Below are 15,858 nucleotides of genomic sequence, written 5' to 3'. Positions count from 1 at the left end.
CTGCCCTACAACATAGAAGAAAGCATATATTCAAGCCCATTCCAGAGATAAAACTCAACCATCAACCTAATGTTCCATTCCATTGCTCTCACCTCAGTTAATAATGTGGAAAGCAATCATTAATGGCCAACTATTCATCATCTAGAGTACGGGTCGAGAACCTTTTTGAACAAAAGAGCCATTCCAAGAAAAAAATTAATTAAAACAAAATTTTGGGAGCCCCCAACTTCAATTTAATTTTTCCTGGTGACTCAAAGTTGCAGTTAGTTCAAACTTAGGTAAATTTCTTTTTAATTCAGTACATCCATCCAGACATCAAATACCACTTTTATGTTTGCATATAAATTTTTTATATGTTCAATAAATAAAACACCATTAAGTTTGATTAAGTTTTTAATCACAAGACATGTTTAAGTACGTACAATATTGCAAAAAAGTCGGAATTTATATTGCAAAAAGAATTGGTCTGAACAAAAATACAATATTATGTATTTTAATAGATATTTGATTGTTTTAATTTAAAATTCACTAAGGAGACTTTTGATTTTGCATCTTCTCAGCCAATTTACTTAAATGGTTGTATGTCGTGCACTTTAATAGTAATTCGGCTTTCAAACTTTCATCGGTCAATTTGTTCCTATATTTATTTTTAATGTAATTCATTGAAGAGAAAAATTGTTTGCAATCGTACGTTGAAGCAAAAAGATTCAAAATCCCAAAAGCAAGTTGCCTGTATTTGAATAATTAGTTTGGAAAGAATTCCAACATTAATATACTTTTCTGTGCGTTTCTTCCATAGTTTCATTTTCTTCAATTTGTGCTACCATTTCCTGAAGTTTTTGTACCAAGATGCTTTTATTCTGAATTTTCAGAAGCTCCATTTGTAGTTCTGCAATTGATATTCCAGGAAAAGCTTCAATATCTATTAATTTTAAATTGCAATTTAATGGATGTAATATAAATTTCATCATCTCCTGATGTTTTTTAAAATCCTGAAATCTGCTTGTAAATGAATCTAAAATGACAGTACTCATTTCAGTGAATATTTTATAATAAACTTTTTCTTGATTTAAATTCGATCTATGATTTTTTAGATTTTCAAAATATATAAATTTTTCTTCAGTAACATCTTCGAAAAACACTCTTAGTTTCTGTTCAAAGGTAAGGACTTCCTCTAGTAATTGTAAGGCTGTGTTTCCTTTCCCTTGCAACTTCAAATTTAGCTTATTAAAATGTTCTGTCATATCAAGCAAAAAACAAAATTTTGCATCCATTCGGGATTACTGAGAAGTTCCACATGATTTACATTATAATTTTTAGTGATTAAGAAAACTATTACTTCTTTTAAGCACTGAAAAAAAAAACGTTTTAATGCCTTTCCTCTTGATAGTCATTGTACAGATGTAAATGTCACTAAATCTTTATGTCGACTACCTAGTTCCTCTAAAAATGTGTCAAAAAGTCTGTGATTCAATGCCTGCAATCGGATGAACTTGATCATTGACACAACAACATCCATCACTCTTTTTAGTTGTGGTAATAATCCCAAAGAATTTGCAACTAAAGCTTCTTGAGGCAAAATGCAATGAAATGAAATAATTCCATGTGGAATATGAGTGGAGAATAATTTAACAAACCCCTTATTTTTTGCAATCATAGAAGGCATGCCATCGGTCTCAACGCATACTATATTATTAATATTTATATTTTTATTCTGTAAACGTGTTAGAAGGTTTTCTGAAATATCTTGACCCATAGTGTGTCCTTTAAGTGTTAGCAGATCAAGAAGTTCTTCTCGAATACTGGAAGATGTGATATATTTAACCATCATGCAGCATTGTGCCATATCGGAAATATCATTTGATATCGGAAATATCATTTGATTCATCAACCACAATACATATAAAATCGGTAGAATTAATATCCATAATTTGAATATTTGAAACCTCTGCAGAAATTGTTACAATCCGTTCCTCGACAGTTCTAGCCGAAAGAGGTAAATTTTTTTACGTATCTCGTCCTTATTTTTCATGTCCTTAAATAGAATTTCAGAGACATTATACATGCAATTTTTTAGAAATTCAACATCGGTAAAAGGTTTTCCCGCTTTTGCTATTTCAAGGGATAACAAAAAACTTGCTTCAGTAGTATTCGACAAAGATTGTGTCCAAGTTGACAAATTTCTTTGCTGAAGCAATGTTTTCTTTTGTAATTCAATAGCTTTTTTCTATTATCACCCTCAGGATATTTTTTACTGAAGTCTAAATGTTTTTCTCGGAAGTGTTCATTCGACATTACTTGATTTGTTATTTTGAAGTCGTAGATGGCAAATTAAACATTGCGGATTTCCATTTACTTCTATAAATGCAAATTTTTCTATACACATTTTATTGACTCCTCTGTTTTCTTTGATTATTTTTCTTTTTCTTGAACTCATATTATTATCACAAATTAATCTGCAAGTAAAAACACAAATTCAACATAATATCATAATAAAAATTAATTTGTGCATAATATTACCTTACACTAAATTAAACACCAGTTTAGTACCACAATAAATAAGTTAACTGACAGAATATTTATTTTGACAGTTAAAATCCATATGTATCTAAAAACCATGGTGTTTACAGGACAGCTGATCAATTAGTTCAAATTTTCACCATGGCGCTAGTTACCTTAGGCAGGGTTAACATTTAGCGGTATTTCAAATGTAATGTAGTTGTCGGTTGTTCATGTCATAAAATTCATGCGTAACACACGTCACATGCATAGTATCTAGTGCCACAAACAGGCATATCAAAAAACAATATTTAGTTGTTTGTATTAATTATGTATCTTTTAATTCGATATAAAAGAGCCGCACTTTGTTCAGCCAAGAGCCGCATGTGGTTCCGGAGCTGCCGGTTCCCAACTCCTGATCTAGAGGCACAGCAGTTAATTAGTGAAATATGAAGACTTTTGATATGAAGGTATTGGAAAAGTTGGTTAAAAGTAGAATTCAGAGATTGATAAATGGATAGAAAGAAATAGCATAATATATAGTGGAGAGCATGGATTATTTGTGAAGGATAAATCCTCTCTTTGTAATTGACTCACTTTCTACAATAAAGTGACAGATGAGTTGAGTAAAGGAAACATATATATACACACAGTGATCCTACTACAATTTGCAAAGCCTCTGACAGGACACAATGGAACTTTATTAAGTAAATGGGAGCAAATGAGAATAAATAGGAGTGACTAAAGGATAGACATCGAAGTAATATATGATGATTCAAGTCAAGGAGACACCTATGAACAGTGGTGAATCGCAAAGCTCTGCAGCTGAGTCACTGCTATTTAATTTGTATATTAATAATGGAAATTATTTAAGAGGAAATATCCACAAATGTTTCTGAAAGATCAGGAGTCTCTTAAAGTTTAAAGCTAAATGACTGGGATACCTCAACATAGCCTCTTAAGGAATGTGAAGAAACAAATGGGCTTCTGCCCTAATGTCCACCTAATCCTCATCTTCTTGCAGTGCACCCCGTAGTGGATATCTACCTGGATATTGAAGGAACAAGGATGAGATGACAATTTGCAATTTATTCAGAATAATGTTTTATGGTATAAACCAGTGCTTCTGAAACCGTGGGCCACAAGCCCCCTTGGGAGCCATTAGTTTTGTTGAGGGGGGGGGCGTGAAATAATGAAAACAAATTTAAAATGTATTAAGACTAAGTAGATATTTTTTATCTTAAAATAAATGTATTTAATTCTTATTATTTCTTTTTTGTTATTTTTTTATATTTTAATGGAAAAAATCATACATTGGTGTTGGTTCACAAAGTTTGCTTCCTGCGTATTTTGGGCACTTAATGAATATTAGTAAATATATAAGTTTCATTTCAAAGGTATTGATAAGAAGCACAAAAAAGCTTATAAACGCAAAATCTTGCACTCGTTTAAAACGGCCAAGTTTTCCGCGCTTTAAATTAATGTTTCGTTGCTAGTGTTATAATAAATATTATAACAATATATGTCTGTATTACAATTTTTTTTTTCAATCGGGGCTGTGAAATATTTTAATTTTTCCAAAAGGGCCTTTACATCCATAAGTTTGGGAAGCACTGGTATAAACAACACTTGAAGGTATTGGAAAATACCTTCAAGTACTCTGTTGCTTATACCACAGAGAGGAAAAAAATATACATTATGTTGACAAAAGTATTTAGACATCTACTTGTAGTAAAAAAAAAAAAAATTGTGTGTTTTAATTACATTTCTAGTACAGAATGGTACCACCTTTTGAATGACAGAAGCTACCCTTTGGTGGCATGCTTTCAAGCAATTTTTGATATGTCACTACAGAAATATTCCTCCATTCCTCATTAAAAGCTACTCCCATTGCTGATGCTTGCTGCCGTGGTCTGGAGCAAATTTGGCATCTAATTAATCCCAAAGATGTTCGATAGGGTTGAGTTTCGGACTCTGAGCCAGCCAGTCCAACATTTCAGCATTGTTTTATGAAACCCAGTCTTTGACGTGCAGTGCAGTGCAGTATGGCATGGAGCATTGTCATGCTGAAACATGCAAGGGTCACTGCTGAAGTATTTCCACAGCATCAAGTTGTCCAGGATGCCATCAAATGTCATGGTTTAGGGTCTGAGCACCAATGGACCAAACCCACCCAACTGTAACACTCCCATACCATCACCAAGCTTCCACAAAACTTGACAGTTAGAATGATGTAGTCCTGCCGGAACTGTTCCCTTGGTAATCTCCAGATCCAAACATGAAAATCAGAATGAAACATTTGGAAGAATGATTCATTGCTCCATAGAACCCTTTTCCAACCATCTACAGTCTAGAAACAGTGTGAAAGATACCAGCCCAAATGTTGCTTGTCGTTTGAGTGGGGGTGATGTGGATTGTTTGCAACAGTTCTGCCATGGTAACTTAAGGTATGGGACTCTCTCTCTGCAGACAGTTCTAGTGATGACAGATGTCCCTGCAGCATTTTCCAGGTTGACTGCAAGGTCTGCCACTGATGATGTGCAGGATGCTTAAACATTCCGAGAGAGCTTGTAGATCTCAATCAGTGAGTGTCAGTAGTCTACCAGGGTGTTTTCCTGCTGTGGTAACACCATCAACTTTCCATCTACAAAAGACATAAGCAACAGTGGATTTTGGTCTCTGAAACAGGTAGCAATGTCACAGACAAAGACCACTGATCTGACACCCAACTACTATCCACATTGGAAGTCTGTCAGTTCAGCTAAGTGTGGCATCTTGACATCGAGTATGGTGCAAAACGTGCAGCACATCCCACGTAAGATCTTAAAACACAGATCAAACGTTGAAACTTCAGTTCTTACTAATGAGAACATGGATTGGAAGAGAGTCCAATCTGGTAAGGATACTCAAGTTGAATCAGCATTAAAAATTTGGTTTAGTAATGTTCACAAAAAGAATGCTTCGATTAATGGACCTTTGATGTGTCAAAAAGAAGAACTTGCAAAAATAATGGGCAAAGCAAATTTCACTGCAACTGATGGATAGTTTAAGTGGAAAAAGCAAAAGAATATTGTGTACAAGCATATTCATGGTGAAGAAAAAAGTGCTGATTTTTTATCTGCTGATGCATGGATTAAGACCAAGTGGCCAAAAATTATTGCTGAATATTCTCCCAAGAATATTTACAATGCAGACAAAACAGGATTCTACTTTTGTGCAATACCTGAGCATACTTATTTGTTTAAAAATGAAAGTACCAAAGGATTTAAATCCTCAAAAGAGTGACTGACAGTTCTTTGTTGTGCTAATATGAAAGGTGAGAAACGAGAGTTCCTAGTGATTGGAAAAAGTAAAAATCCTTAGTGTTTTAAAGGCGTCAAAAGTTTGCCTGTTGACTACTGTTCTAGTGCAAATGCTTGGATGACTAATGATATTTTCAAACAATTGGTTAGTTAAGTGGGATCTTAAATTAAAGCAAAAAATTGTCTTGTTAGTAGACAACTGAACTGCACACACAAACAATTTATTGTTAAAGAACATCAAAGTAATTTCCTTGCCTTCGAACACTGCATTGTTAATTCAATCATGTGACCAAGGCATCATGAGCTTTTAAAGCTTATTATTGCAGGGAAATTCGTGCGAGAATTATAGCTGAACTTGATTATATAAAAGAGCAATCTTATGCAAGTGCAATTGCAAAAACGATTTCCCTTCTCGATGCATTGCATTTGGTAGCAATGTCATGGAAGGAAGTCTCAGAGAAGACTATTGAAAACTGCTTCCAAAATGATGGATTTTTTAAGAAAAACTCTGAAACTCCTTCTTTCAAAGAATTTGAATAACTTACAAATGAAATTTTTGATAAAACGCCAGATGGTGCATCAAAAGAAGAATTTGAAAATTAGTTGGATATTGATAACAATGTTGAAGTGGTAGCTACAATGACAGTGTCAGAAATATGTCAAGCTGCTTCTGCTGAGAACTTTAAACTAATAGAAGAAAGTGAACCTAATATAAGTATAGAAGAACAAATTTTAGAAGCTCCTCCAACCAATGCCCAGATGCAAGCTCTACGAATACTTCATCGCGGTGTGCAACATAGAGTGACAAACTTTGAAAGGCATTATATGAGTATGAGCAATTTATTAATTTATTCATATTCAAAAATACAACAGACAACACTAGATAAGTTTTTTAAATAACTTTTATGTTGGTGCTTATTAAAAAGTTTATAACAATAAATTAAATTAAATAATGTTCATAACAATAAATTGAAATAAATTATGCAATTTTTTTATATCCTTTGCTTAATGTTATCAGCGGTTATTGTTATCAAAAAGTGACTGTTCCAAAGTGATCACAATAAGCAGCATCTACTGTGTGTGTGTATTTAGCTCCAGAATCTTTAATGGCTTACCTCTCTTAATATGAAACGAGACAAACATGAACATATACAAAAAGATCATTTGAGAGTACTTACATTTTTATGATATTGAAAATTCATTTAGAATACAAGTATAAAATAAAAAATTAATCATTGCAAAAATTAATTAGTGTTTTGATTCAGCATATACATATCTTTTATTCCCTACATATTTTTCATACAAATATTTTTGTGCACTGCACAAGTATGCATTGTATATTGATTTCTGTATTTGTTATACATTTTATAAACTGGATCAGCTTATGTTCTTGGGTTATGCACATTTGTCATTGTTAAATTGTATTGGTATTAGGTATTGTATTAAATAAATTTTGTTCCTTCCTTTCTTTAAAAACAGATTCTGAGAGAGAGAGAGAGAGAAGAAAAAAAAAAAAAAAAAAACACTTCCATTTTCCTCCAAATTAGTTTGTTATCATTCAGAACTCAAATGGTGTCTGATATCATATTTTGGTCTTCCAAGGCACTTCTTACTTCAATCTACCTAGATTGTAGTCTCTCTCTCTCTCTTTCTGGATCTTTTTTCTGCCATCTCAGCAACAAATACCTGTTTTGCTAACCTTTTCTCCCTGATTCTGTTTAAGTGATCACACCACTGACCTTAGCTCTGCTCACACATTCCTGAATGCTAACAATGTCAAGTTCCTTCCTAATATCTTCATTTTTAATATAATTCTGCCAAAGACTTCCTTAGCCTTTCCCAGAACTTTCATATATGTGGTCTCCAATTTTTGATCAAGTGTTTTATAATCTAATTTTCAGATTTGTAAGTTAAAATTGGTTTCAATTTCAACATTGTCTTCTATACAGCTAATTTAATGTTCTGATTAATCTCTCTCTTATTCCATAAAAATTTATTCAGTTGACTGGGTTGACAAACAATACCAGCTTTGTATGTTATCTTAATTTGTTATCTTTTGAGTATATCATCAGATTCTCTAAGATCCTATATTACAGTCCTCTAAGGCACTTCTAACTTTATTAATCCGCCTAAATCTTGGTCTTCTCAGGATCTTTTTTTCCTAATATCCTGGTAAAAAATATCTCTTTTGCCAACTGTTCCTTTCCCATTCTGTTTAAGTAAACACAACACCTCAGATTAGCTCTAATTTCAAACATTTCTGAATGCTAATAATGTCACATATTAGTATTACTGTTACAAAGACGAAATCAGGGACTCATTGAGAGGGGCCACATATCCACAAGATATGACATCCACAAGATGTCATACCTTTTCTTGAATTCATTCATTCTAATGCATTCACCACCTCCAAAAGCAAGCCATTCCAACCAGTCACTGCTTTAAGAGAGAAAAATCTAGCTCTCATCTCTTTCTTGACTACATTTATTCTCAACTTCCATGGATGCCTTCTCGTCCTCTCCTGACCATTCATAAAATGAAAAATTCCACTTACTAGTATCCTGTATGATCCTTTCAGAAGTTTGCAAATCACTGTCATATCAGTACTGTTTCTCCTGTTTGCTAATTTCTGCAGTCCACAAATTCTCAATCTGTTCTCATAATCTACAATCCACAGTCTTAACATAATCTTTAACTCTCCTTGACAGCATTTTCACTATATCTGCATCAGTTCTATAAGGTCCTTGTAAAGAGACACAAAATCACTTCCTTATCATTACATATCAATGTTTATTTCAATACTGCAATTATCTTCCAAGTCATATTATCAATCTTTGCTATATGACCTCCAGACTTACTTTCTATCAAATTTCTTCCTAATATCTTCACTCTTAATGATTCTACCTTTCATGCCAACAGTAAACTCCCCTAATTTTTTTATCAGAATTCTCGTATCTGTTGTCTTTGATCAAATGTTTTATTTCTAACCTAGCTATTACATCCGTAAGTTAAAATCAGTTTGAGCATTGTCATGTATATAGTTAGTGCAGTGCTTTGACTACATTTATTCCAAGCAATGCAATAACTATATATGTATTAGTTATCTATATATGTATCAACAAATAAATTTATTAATTTCCCCTCTCCCAAAACCAGCTTTAATTGTTGTGTTGTCTATTTCCATGTCGAATTTATCATCTTCAATAAAAATTGTCACTAAATAGGTGAAATATTTTACATGTTCCATAGGTTCTCAATTGAGAACGAAGCAGAAGTTTTTCATGTTCCTGCTTATTTTCTTTTTATTGTTGATTTTCATGCCAAATTTGTTAAGCAGTTATTCAGTTTAGTTAAGGAATCATGTATAGGATTTGTTTAGGAGTATAGCATCATCTGCAAAATAAAGAGCTAAAATATCTCTAATTTTGCTATCAAGGTTTACCCATTATCCTTCATCATGTGCTGTTATTCATCATCTACATGGTAAATAACAGCAAGGATAGTGAGCATCCTTGTCTTGCACCTGGTCTTAAAGTGAAACTCTGATCCTGACAACCCTATATGGCCTGAATCCAGCTTGTTGTTCTCTAATTTTCCTTTCCACAATTTTCCTTAGGTTCTTCTCAAGCAACTGTGCATAAATCTTACCTGAAGTACTTAGTAGAGAGATAATTCTGTAATTTTCACATTTAGTTTTATTTCCTTTTTATCAATTGATACTATGAGCCCTATTCCTCTAATCATCCAGAATTCGACCTTCTGCCCATGCTTCTAAATTATTCAGTGCACCCACAGGAAAAATATATATACCTTCATATTTCAGCATTTCTGGCCTAATATCATCTATTTCAGCTATCTTTACACATTTCAGGTTTTTGTGATATTTTCTACCTAAGTATTATTATGTACGCCTGATTGCAATTATTATTTAAATATTTCAATTCAACTCATGACTTGGCATAAATGTTCAAATAATGAGCCAGTAAAGTTTCCCCATATCTGTCATTTAGATTGTTCTATATATTCTTAATAAAAATCCTATATACCCTTACTAATGATTGGGAAAATTTAAATGATCTGTTGCTCATTAACATTCATGGGTTAATGAAAGTAGCTCTGCTATCTACTACTTATTTTGAATCCCTTAGGTATTTCACTTCTCTCCCCGAGAGGTTTTATAAAGGAGATCTGAAAACAACTTTTGCCTCCCACAGAAGAAACTCTTTCAGACAGAACATATATTTATCCAACTCTTATCAATTCCTGTACTGTTGAGACTAACCTGTCTGCATGAATGACTTCGTGACACTATGATTGAATTTGTACTGGTCTCAATTGGAATATCATACATTTGCATGCATGTGCTTAACCACCGGGCTAAAGGAGTTGGGGCATCTGGCAAGCAAAGCAATACCTTAACTCTGACTTAGAACTGCTAAAAATATAGCAATTAATTGCCATTTTACTAATTCTCATTACTTCCTTGGATAGAACTTACATGAGCATAGGCTTTAAATGCCAAAACAGCCTAGTTGCCTTAACCCCTATGTCCCACCTCATGTGCCACACCCCAAAGAATTGTCATTACATGATTCTTTAAGGTTAGTGGCATATACTTGAAAGAATTGTGTAATAACAAATAAAAGTGTATCATCCATAAACAACTCCTTATCAAAATGACCAATCAATGATTGCTTGTATACCTTTGAAATCAAAACTTGAACTTTAGAAAGCCACCAAGGAAATGGCAAGAATTAAGATACATTAATCTTTGCTTTCAGCTCCATTACTTCGTTTTTTGTGTGTGTGCATGTGTGTGTAAGAGAGAGAGAGAAATGATTAATGCAACATACTAATGATTTTCTAATGGCTAATTAGAAATTCTCAGATGGAAGACCATCTGAAGTACAAGGTTAATTAGTGATATGCTTTATATGAACGGGGACACTGGATGATGGATTTATTAATTAATGAGAAAACTCCCATTTCAATCTGTAGGTGCTTGCATAAATTTTAATGGATCCATGCAATTTTTGATATATGAAGTTGCCGTGTGCAGTTGAGCTCAGTTTGTCCTATATATTTTCATCTAACATTTCTGCTTACTTGACACTACACTACCCTTATGTATGTTACAAACTCATAACTTAGTTTACTTTCACTCAGCAAACTCAGATTATGGTCTCAGTCCAAATTCTAAAACCACATCACCATTTGTATGTCATGAAGTCTAGACATCATGCCAGACAGTTCAACATGTCTCAGACCAAGAAACTAACTGATCCAAGTGATATAGCAAGTACACTGTTTTTTGAAATTGACCAGTTGATTTATTATTATTATTATCTGAGACCTCCAGGGAGTCAAGGACTCATCGAGGGAGGCTGTAAATTACCCAATCCAGCAATCATACCTTCCCTTAAATTCATTTACACTACCCCTAAGGAAAAATTATTCCACTCACTCACTGCTCTCTGGGAGAAAAACCTAGCTCTTACCCGTTTCTTGACTGCAAATATATTTAACTTCCATGGATGCCCCTGGGTTCTCTTCCCACCTTCCATATAACGAAAAATTTCATCAGTTGAAATGCTATAACACACATTCAAAAGTTTATAGACCACTATCATATCATCCCTCTTTCTCCTGTTAACCAGAGTCTGTAATCCACATACTTGCAATGTCTTCATAATCTAAATCCCATAATCCGGATATAATCTTTGTAACTCTTCTTTGCACCCTTTCCACAGCTTCTTTATCCCCTTGGAACCCGGGAGACCAAATCTGGGCACAGTAATCCAAGTGTGGTCTTATCAAAGACCACACTTGGATTACTGTGCCTAAATGTGGTCTTATCAAAGCCTTATAAAGAGGCAAAACTACTTCCTTATCCTTACATATCAAGGTTTGCTTCAACATAGCAATTATCCTCTGAGCTGTATTTACAACTTTTGCTATGTGACCTTTGAACTTTAAATTCTTATCCACTAATACACCAAGATCCCTTGCCTCTTCAGTTTCATGTAGCATAACCCCACTAATATAATATACCGCTGGAACTCTAATCACGCCAAAGTGTATAACTTTACACTTACTAACATTAAACTGTCAACAATTTTCATTTGCCCAGATTTCCAGTCTATTCAAATCATTTTGTAATTGCTGAATATCAGTAGCATCCCTGATTGCCCTGCCTATCTTCGCCTTATCAGCAAACAATTGCAAATCTGATGATAGACCCTGTTTGATGTCATTAATGCATATATTGAACAATAATGGCCCAAGGACCGAACCCTGAGGTGCACCACTGGTTACCTTAAATCTGACAGATTCACACCGACTGTATACCACTTTTTGATATCTGTCTGTCAACCATCCCCTGATTCCATATTCTCCAGTTTACACAATAGCCTATCGTGTGGTATCCTATCAAATGCCTTAAAAAATCCAACATTATCATAGTGTATTCATTCCCTTTATCCAACTCGGCCGTAACACTGTTATAAAATATGAGCAAATTGCTAAAACATGACCTTCCTTTAGTAAACCCATGCTGTTTCCTGCAGAGTATAGCATGTTTGTCTACCCATTTCTGTATGCGAGTTCTTACCAACCTCTCTAAAATCTTCACTACCACACGAGAGATACTAATAGGTTGGTAGTTAGACACATCAGTTTTTGCACCACCCTTGTGCAATGGAACTATCATACATTCCTTCCATTCCTGTGGTATCGTTCCTGAGATGAGACTCAAGTTATACAAATGTGTGAAAGGCCTAGCCAATTCAGCTGAACATTCCTTTAACAAACGGGCAGATATTCCATCTGTCCCTATTGACAAATTGTTATCCAGGTTATGCAAGAGCTCTTCAACCTCATTTTCATGAATCTCTAACTCTTCATCCAACATAGCAGTAGCACCATACACCTGGTTGATATATCTTAGCAAAGTGAGCACTCATTAACTGAACAATCTCCTTAGCTTCCGACACTCGTGTACCATCAGCATTCAATAAAGTTATTCTTCCACATTCATTCTTTCTTTTGCTTGTGACATAACGATAAAATTCTTTTGGATTGTCCTTAGCTTGCATTGCCAATTTCTTTTCATACTCCATTTTAGCTTTTCTCAATTTATGTCTAAGTAAAATAAGCTATTTAATAATGTAAGAGGTTTGCAAAAATATAATAAACAAATAAAAATAATAAAAGGAACTAAAAGTCTCAAAAAAGAGAGACTGAAAGAGAAATAATAAACCTCTGCATAGATAAAATTTAAAAAAGTTATTCTAATGCAATATGTAAAGACTTCTCCTCTTCTTCCAGTGTGCTAAACAAAGTTCTCATGCAAGATAAAGCAAGTTTACAATGTTCATTCTTCTTGTAGGTGTCTTTGTATCCTGTCCTGAAGGAGGGCAAAAAAAAAAAAAAGACATACAGTACTTGAAAAATCTATTAAAAAGACATTTACATTTATCACTTTAGTCACATGTTCATGGATCTTTCTGGCTAGTTTCAAGAGGTGAAGACAGTTTCTACAACTAAGATTGTCTGTTATATCAATAATACTTAGGAATTATGATCCTTGTGACTGAAGGCACCATAATACCATAAGCCTAGCTTCTGAAGACTATGGAAACTACACTGAACAGCACAAATACTTCATGGTAATCATGTATAGTTGACTATAAGTTACAGATTGCTCATCTCTAGTGAAGATTAATATTATTTTATTTTCTATGTCTTATTTCTTGTTCACAAGTAAGTGATTTTTAATACACTGAGTTCAGTGTTTCGTGTTCTTTGAACTGCCGCACTATGATGCTCACTGTGCATATAGATTTTTGGTAATGATATAACGATCCCAGATGGACTGAGCTGACAGTCAGGTAAGTACAATATCATAACAGTATCATGAACTAAAATGCAGCTTAAAAATAAAACTATCAATTTTTCAAAGAGGACATACTCAAGTAATAACTACTTTATTCAAGCTATGCAACTACATAGATGCATTCTGATAAAATTAGGAGTACCTTGTTCATCTAACAGTTGACTTTCTCTATAGTAAACACTACTATAACAAACTACTGAAGAATTTCAACTAATACACAATAGATATTAAACTATGTTATGTTATGTTAAAAGAAATTCACTATAGCAAATTACCAGCTCTAACAAACAGTTTCTGTGGTTAGGAACCACAGAGCAAATGGTACAAAAACAATCTGGTTGGTAGAGGGGGGGGGTGGAAATGGACATGCTGTCAAGTCACAAAAAGTACCATTCATGAGAATATGATGCAAATGAAACTTTACACGGATGATTACTTTACCTGATTTAACTTTAGATATACACCGTATATCTCAAGTTAAATCAGGATGTACCTAATATTAATCAAAATGGAGTAATTGCTTTTAATTCTTTATTCTAGACAGATTACCTCTCTTAAATAAATCTTCTATATACCATCAAAGACTCACTAACCAAATTAAATAATTGCTGTAACAAATTTGTTATGAAAGTCAGCACAAAACATGAAACATATAGCAGGAAAACAGAAAACAGACAACTGGCAAATTAAATATAAAAATAAATGAGTAGATTTGTAAATCAGTAGTTCATGAGTAGATTTGTAAATCTGTCTGATAAATGATAAATAAATGAGTACATTTGTAAATCTGTCTGAGCACATGCTAAATGATAAGAGATTAATTTCATTGCCAGATATGTGATCACCTTCCCACTTAATGGAGACCTAAAGCAGCCTGAAAAAAGTTCTGTGTTTGGTCTCTAGAAGAAGGATTTCTTGATTATGTAAAAAATAAATTTAAAAAATACAAAATATTTATATCAATAAAATTAAAAAAGAAAAATTCCTTAGCTCACCAACTTATGTATGATGTATGGTGGGGCTGAATTTATGAGGATCAGGATTACAGTAGTATACCACAGGGTTCTGTACTTCTTATATTGATGATACTGAAGAAATTCCTGGGTGTGATATTCATTTATTTGCTGATAATGTTAAGTTAAGTAGAGAGACCAGGAACACAGCCGATACAGAATCTCTGCAGTTTGAGATGAACAAGACTAGTTATATAGGAAAATGACAATGTCAGATCAATGTTGCTAAATGTACAGTTCTACACTTTCGACAGATGATACTGCATACAGAGTATTATATTAATGGAAATTTGCTGAAAGTAGTCAATGAAGCTAGAAAGTTGCAGATTATTTCGATGGTTCAAGGATTAATTTGGATGATTCTAGTTAAAGTTCAAAGCTCATACTGCTAAGGTGGTCACTGCATTGAATAACAGCACTGTTAAAGAGCAATCTAACCTGCAGGAATAAAGAAGTTATTCTGCCACTTCACAAGATTTTGATATATCTGAGGAATAAACAGAAGAGAGGAGATATGTACAAGTCAGTAAGGGGATCTTACAATACAGATCACAAGTAAGGTTTTGCAGTTTCTGGATGGTTCTGGTAGAATTCTTGGGAGGAGGGGGGGGGCATTTCTAGAAGCAGGCCAGACATGTTGTTAGGAAGTATGCAAGGGTCTGCATGTGAGATGTGGTGAATGTGCAGAATGGACTAACATTGTCCATTCCACAATAACCATGTCCTTACATGGTACCCTTTATGGGCTGGATGGCCATATTTCATCTATTTTATCTCTTTTATATGAGCCATAGCTATTGGCTAAAAATTGTTGAGAAGGTTTAAGTTCAAAAACTGTGTCATTTGAACATGCTTATTGAGTAAGTGTTTGGATGATGTCATATTGTAGAGAAGGCTGGTGTGAATGCTTAGGAAAATACCTTCCTGTATGAGTAGATTTTCTGTAAATAGAAAAGGATAATGAGCCATTAGGAAGTAATGTCACTAGTGTATCCACATAGGGGAAACAACTGTTACTTTCTTTTTCTATGGTGAAGTTTATTTTAATTTGTTGGCTTAGCAGCCAGATGTGCTAAAATTGCATGCAATGTGTCTAGACTATTTGACGAAATAGTGAAAACATCATCAACATAGCATAGCCAAACTATTG

The 15,858-nt window shown here is 33.7% G+C and overlaps 1 protein-coding gene across 1 annotated transcript in view; it reads right to left on the bottom strand.

The window, feature by feature from the left end:
- Hip14 (palmitoyltransferase Hip14) overlaps nt 1-15,858 on the bottom strand; it is a 242,982-nt gene that overhangs the window by 131,604 nt on the left and 95,520 nt on the right. The gene's annotated exons all lie outside the window — the stretch shown is intronic.

The sequence above is a fragment of the Typopeltis vanoorti genome, chromosome 25, assembly GCF_054136105.1.
Source record: "Typopeltis vanoorti isolate ZY-2024b chromosome 25, IOZ_Tvanoo_1.0, whole genome shotgun sequence".
NCBI lineage: Eukaryota > Metazoa > Arthropoda > Arachnida > Uropygi > Thelyphonidae > Typopeltis > Typopeltis vanoorti.
Note: the sequence above shows the minus strand (reverse complement) of the source record. Positions and strands in the feature narration are given on the sequence as shown.